A 7,053-nucleotide genomic window follows, 5' to 3' on the forward strand; every position below is an offset into this window, starting at 1 on the left:
GGTGGGAGGGGGGGAGACAAAGAGGGAAGAGATATGGGAACATTTATATATGTATAACTGACTCACTCTGTTATAAAGCAGAAACTAACACACCATTGTAAAGCAATTATACCCCAATAAAGATGTTAAAAAAATAAAATAAAATAAAAATAAATAAATAAATAAAAGACACGGGAACTGGTAAAAAAAAAAAAATAAATAAAAAAAAAATAATAAAGACAGAAACTGCTAAAATCTATTCCACTGCAATCACAGAAGACCAGGGATTTACAGAGAAAGCCAAACAAGAGATGCCATATTGGATTCAATGACATGAGCACCAGGAGAAAAATGGTGATTGTGTGGGACATGTTAAAAGATTGCATTCAGGTACTGGTCTTAGAAAGACTGTATCATGTCAAACCTGGGAAAACAAGGAAGGCCACAGAAATAAGCCTAACCCTTTGGGATAACATCAGAGCAGTCTGGGGGTAGGACTGGCCAGGCCAGGGAAGAGAGTCCTCGCGGTCCAGGAAACCCAGAGGAGAAGCAGCACCCAGGAAGACAGGGATTGTGACTTGCATCTCAAAGAGTCCAAGGCAAGAAACTTAGAAGAGGATTATAAAATAAAATGCTTGACTTTATCGGTTGTTAAAGTCTAGAAGGGGATTGTTTTTGTTTCTGTTGCTGCTTACCTTGCTAGGAGGAAACCAGAATTGGAAAGATGACCCTGTGCTATCAGGCATACTGGCACTAATTAATTTTTGCAAAGGCTGCAGTTCTGCTACATATGTCTTGGTGTCATATTTAGATAAAAAAGAAAAAGAACTCAAATCATCGAATTCATTGTTAAAATAAGTTCAAATATAGGAAAAGAATTGAGCATAACATTTACATGATTAAGCAAATGACATTCATTTTAGTTGGTATAGGTGATAGTTATTTCCCATCCATAATTTATCAAGTCATAATTTAGCAGCCAATAATTTAATTTAAAAGGATTTTGAAGGTAAATGAAACAAGCGAAAAGTACAGATGAAAAGTTGCTAAAAATTCACCGTTTGCCTTCTTAACATGCTTAAATCATTTTTAAACAAATAAGAAAATAAAGTTAGTTTGGGCAATTGGTATGGTATTTTTGATCAAAATAATCATTGTAGGGCTCCACAATGAAGAAGAAATTTGGGGACAGTAAATAATAGGCAAACTTTAACACACTATATTGGTAATATTATATGAAGTGTCACTTTTCCTGGTATTTATGAAGATGAAATATATAACAAAAAATGTTTGTCCATGGTACCCAAACACATAACAAAAATTTCTTTTTTTTTGCCCATGTGTTATATATTACTGGCTGGTCCATATATGATTAGAAGCACATTTTTAATTTAAGATACATTTGTGCATATTGACACTGTTCTGCAATTGTACAGTTACCAATTTTATTAAACAAATTAGTTCCCATTCATATTAATAAAATTGTTGCAAGTATATTACAAATTATACTACATATATGTATTAGAGCTGCTTTGTTTCAGAAAAAGTTCCCACCAAATATTAACATGTCTTCTACTACTTGTTTCTGCTGGAGGAATGATGGTGCCTCATAATCCCACAACTGCTGACATGTCAAGTGAAAGTAATTGTCCAAATTTCTCTCCTTCATTCCCCCTACAGGCTTAGAGTGCCATTTTTATCAAATTTTAAAAGTAGGCTATTCATGTACTTCTACTGAAATATTACTGTGCCAAAATCAAACTTTGTTGTCAATAGAGCTTTTAGTGTATGTTGTTAGAATTATTCTTGTTTTTCAAATGTTCTGTCTTTTCCTGTTTATTCTCCAACACAATTTTAATACTTAACAAAATTAAATAAACACATTAATCCTATTACGGTTTTGAATGGAATTGAATTATATATAAAATATAATTTAAAATATCATTAAATTATCCAGTCTTTCCATCAAAAATATTGTGCAGCTGAGTCTTCTTTTTTGCATAAAATTATTATATGTATAAAATAAGATTTTAGAGATGTTTATCAAGACAACTAATTAACATTCATTAGTCCCTAGTTTCCTCCACACATTTTATAATTTAGTTCATATTATGCATGGGGAAATATTTTCCCCAGCGTCATTTCTAAAGTGTTAGTTTTCACTAGGGGAAAACGATTGTTCCCATGAGACAGCTACAAAAATCTTTTAATTATTTTGCCTTGGTACTATATGACAGTTTTCCAAAATTTTTGTTTTTCAGTTGATTTCCTTGACTTTCTTGGATAGAAATTTTTGTAATAGAAAAATCACGATAATTTTCTCTCTTCCCCTCATATAGCCATATATCATTTTTTATTACATCATTAAGAACTTCAAAAAGGTTGAACATTTTTTTAAAATTAATAAATCATGTTCAATTTGCCTAATTTAGGTTCACATGAGTTTGTTTCTTCATATCTAGTGGAGCATATATGAGCCAATCAAGCAGTTTCAGCATTAGGCTCATTTAACCATTTTAAATTTTAAACCCTAGGATCTTCAAAACGTAAGTATAAATAAAAAAGAAACATATCTGGAAGGTTTGTAGAATGTGAGTGAATCATGAGACCATTCATGGAGGATTTTATTAGATTTCTATCACCTGCCTACAAAGCCCCATGAGATAGTTTCACATTCAATATTGCTTCATTACAAATACTAGTGATGCATCTGTAAATTAATAGATTTATTTTAATTATAGAAACAAAAATATTGTCAAGATATTAGAGACAAATTTTCCAGTGATAGGAAGAGAGTTCAGAGATGCTTGTGTATAGTTAAGCCTAGACTGAGAGCTACTCAGTACAGAACAGTGCCCAAACAAATTTTTAAATTAAAATTATTAATTTTAATTTAATAATTTGCTAAGCTAAGTTATTTAAATCAAACTTGGTTGGATTGAATTTAGAGGAACATGCAAGTGGCATTTTTAAGTGTGCTTTCTATAGTATCCTTTTCTCTAACAAGGTGACACTGTTATTCACAGGATTAAATATCATCAAACGAAAAGATAGGTATACCTGGCAAGAAGAGTTAAAGTCTTATTTAACTTCATAAATCATTACTTTGAATAATGAGATAACAGACAATAAAAATGTATATGGCTGTGGTGCTTTATTATTGACCTATATGTAATTGCTTTATGACCACTACCATATTGACCTAATAATTTATTCTGCATATTTATTTTATATTGATTTTCCATCCAGAATATAAAAATTAACACAATAAAATTAATTATTCTGCTCCTGAGATATATCATTTAGCGTTGACTAATCAGGAAAAATAAAAGTAAGTGATGACATTGTACTTGTGAACTTCTTTCCAAAAACTCCTTGGACCTGGGCCAAAATCATAGGAATTAAAATTCTTTATAACGTTGACCTACCAATGCCCAGGCCTATACATACCCATCTGATTGTTTTCAGATTATTAATTTAAATATGCAATATGATATCAACTATTCTCAAATACCTATTCTTTTTAATCAATTGAAATATTTCTTGTATCTCAGACTCTTCCAGAGTCTAAGTCAGAAGTGTTTGAAATTGACCACTTTCAAATGGATTGACACACTTCAGCCGTAGCTTCACATACACCAGATTCATCCATTCACTAAATAGATATTTATAGATCCCTTAAGATAGTTCAGGATTACTAAGTGTTAATGACAAAGATACAGTTTCTGCCTTCCAGTTGTTTAGAGTTAAATAAGGGAAGAGACAGATGACCAGTCATTTCAATGCAGAATGCTACTGTTCTGATAAAACTGCCCATGGATTTATATGGTAGATAAGAAGGGACTTGATGGGGACGTAAGGCACGGCATGGCTACTCTAGTTAACAATACTGAACTGCATATTTGAAAGTTGCTAAGAGGGTAGATCTTAAAAGTTCTCATCACAAGAAAAAAAATCATAAGGTTATAGATGTTACTAGGCTTATTGTGTTGATCATTTCACAATATATAAAAATATCGAATCATTATATTGTATACCTGAAGCTAACATAATGTTGTATGCCAATTATACCTCAATTAAAATTTTTTAAAAGCACAAACAACACAAAAATAGCATAAAAATGCCTTATTAACACACACACACACACACACACACACACACACACACACACACACACATATAAAAGGGACTTGACCCAGGCAGTAGGGTTTGGAAAAACTTCCTAGAGGAAGATTTATCTGAATCAAATTCTGAATTGTGAATGTGAGCAAAATGGGTATGTAGGAGAGGGGAGAAACAGGAATTAGAGAGAGCAGGAGTGAAGAAAATTCATAAAGTTCAATTTAATGAAATAGATGGTTATTATATGTGTGTCTATACATGCAGTCCAGGGAGAAGATCTGACGGTCTATCAATATCATTTTGGGTCAACAAATTCCTCTAACCGATATAGCAGGGGGTTAGTTCAAAAACAATTGTTTTTCAGTCTGAAGAGATATAGAAAATTTTCTTTAGCATTACAGTACCATTTAAAAAGCTTTACTGCATCTGCAGAGATTGGTACCACTTGTGAATTCCAGTCTACACACCCCCACCATTCTGAGATCTAAAATATGGAAATATAGTCCAACTTACAGGGTACAGCTGTCACAGTAAATAATCTGGTTTTGAACAATTTAATCTAGGAAACATGGGCAGTCTATATAATTCTTAGCTATGAAAATATCAAATGTTTTAGACTCTGAAGCCACAATGTTTAATATTTTAAGCAATCACACCAACTTAACCAGATAAAGCATTAATTTTAAAAAGGTACCTGGAGGTTAATTACAAGATGGAAAATAGCATATCTTGACTTTGTGTTTTTAAGGAATATCAAATTATTAAAATGAATACTTTACTCCAAATTTTCTCAGAATGCAGAGTTTATTAAATTTGTATGTAGAAAGTCCCTTAACTGAAACGTCCAAGTCAGCTTTAATTTTGCCATCAATACAGCAGCTGAAACAATACTTTTCATAAGTGAACTCTAAGTAAAACACCCCAGGAATAAAGTGAAATGTTTATTTTAACTCATTATAAACACAAATAAATACAGAAATTAAGACACTGGTGGCATAAAAATGGTGAAAGGGGGTATTTTCATGACCTAATGCACTGTATCTGCTTATTATATGAAAAAAATCAAACTTTTTAAAAAGTAACTGCAAACAAGTAATTTACCTTGAAGAGACCTCAAAGAGTATGAGCACAGTGTCATAAACAGTATTTGGAAAAAATGCCCTCCTTAATGGTCATCTACAGCTCATTGAGTGTGGTTTTTCTCTGAAGTTAAGGGCACTTTTCAAATTTAGTTTCACAATTGATTCACTTAAGTAACAGTAAGTGCATTTTAGATTGATAAATTTGTAATAAGTCTAGACAATAAAAATCTACTGTAATTTTTACAAACTGAGTTGCCTTCCAGATGCTTATATGCTCAGGAATGACATTATATTTTTAGGACTTCTTGTTTCATCTAAAGAATGAAACACATCTCCAAAAGGGAGATTAAAATGTGTTCATATTTACTGAGTTCCAGGTGTATACTTTAAAGAAATATACTAAAATGACTGAAACTTGGGCCTTGAGATGAAAAATGCTAAAAAATAAAAGTTTACAATTTACTGCATATTGTAGAATGTCCATAAACAAAACATGCATCGTTTTAAACGTTTCAATCACTATAAATATATTATAGGCACTTCTACATTTATTGAAAAGAATTCAATTACTGAGTCAAAACACTGAGTTGGGTAAACTAGTGATAGCAATATATTCTCTGTTTAGCTGATTTGATGAAAAAAAACTATGGTTTAGAATACTAAATTTTGCATTTTGAAAATTCAAACTGTTACTGACCCTTTAAAAATTTTCCCAAAAATAAATAAAAGTCTTTCTATTGTGTTAAAAGATTAGATTTAAATATGATGTTTGGCAAGGGGTTAAATTTAAATTTTCAGCCCTTTCCTTACTCCCCCCAAATTATACATTTTTAAAATAGATGTCACATACTATTTTTTTACATTTATTTTGAAGTAATTCAGCAGAGAATTAGCAAAACTTAGTGTGGTGTATATACAAAGTAACAAAAGTTATGTTGTTATTTTAAGTACCTAATGTTCTAAATATCTTAACATTACTGCATTAGACCAGGGAAGTGAAACAGACTCCTGCACATCAGTATTCAATCTGAGCAGAATGACAAAATGTAAACAGCAAGGACAATGAATGACAAAATGTAATATCACTTTATAATGCCTTTTTTTTATAATAGTGTATCTAAGAAAGTCATTAAATTAAAATATATTCTGTAATTGCCTTCATTGAACAGACAATTGAAAACAGAATTGTATAATGCAGATTCATTTTACATTGCATTAATTTCCTAGTTTTAGGAAATTAACAAGACTTCCAAATTACTCATTACATTTCACACTCACTTAAATGGATATCTATATAAATAATATTGTACAAAATATGATAACATGACCTGGGATTTCAAATAGGATTTCAACTGGTGTGTATGGGGCTTGTTACAGTCAATCCTCCCTCCGGGCTTTTTTTTCCCTTTTGACTAGTTGCAAGAGTCTTCTACCACACTACTATGAAATCTAAAATTCCTTATTTTTTTATTTTTTTATTTTTTGCAGTATGCGGGCCTCTCACTGTTGTGGCCTCTCCCGTTGTGGAGCACAGGCTCCGGATGTGCAGGCTCAGCGACCATGGCTCACGGGCCCAGACTCTCCATGGCATGTGGGATCCTCCCGGACGGGGGCACAAACCCGTGTCCCCTGCATCGGCAGGTGGACTCTCAACCACTGCGCCACCAGGGAAGCCCTCCTTATCTTTTTTAAAAATAATAACAATTACATGTGTATATGTGTATATACACATGTGTGTATAGATAGAAAGATATAGACATATAGATAAAGGTATAGATATAGAGATGTGATATATCCCTCACAATAGAAGTCAGAATCCAGCATAATCTATTATTTCAGCGTATCTATTACTCTCATTCCTTCCTCCCCT

The sequence above is a fragment of the Lipotes vexillifer genome, unplaced genomic scaffold, assembly GCF_000442215.2.
Source record: "Lipotes vexillifer unplaced genomic scaffold, Lipotes_vexillifer_v1.1 scaffold577, whole genome shotgun sequence".
Lineage (NCBI taxonomy): Eukaryota > Metazoa > Chordata > Mammalia > Artiodactyla > Lipotidae > Lipotes > Lipotes vexillifer.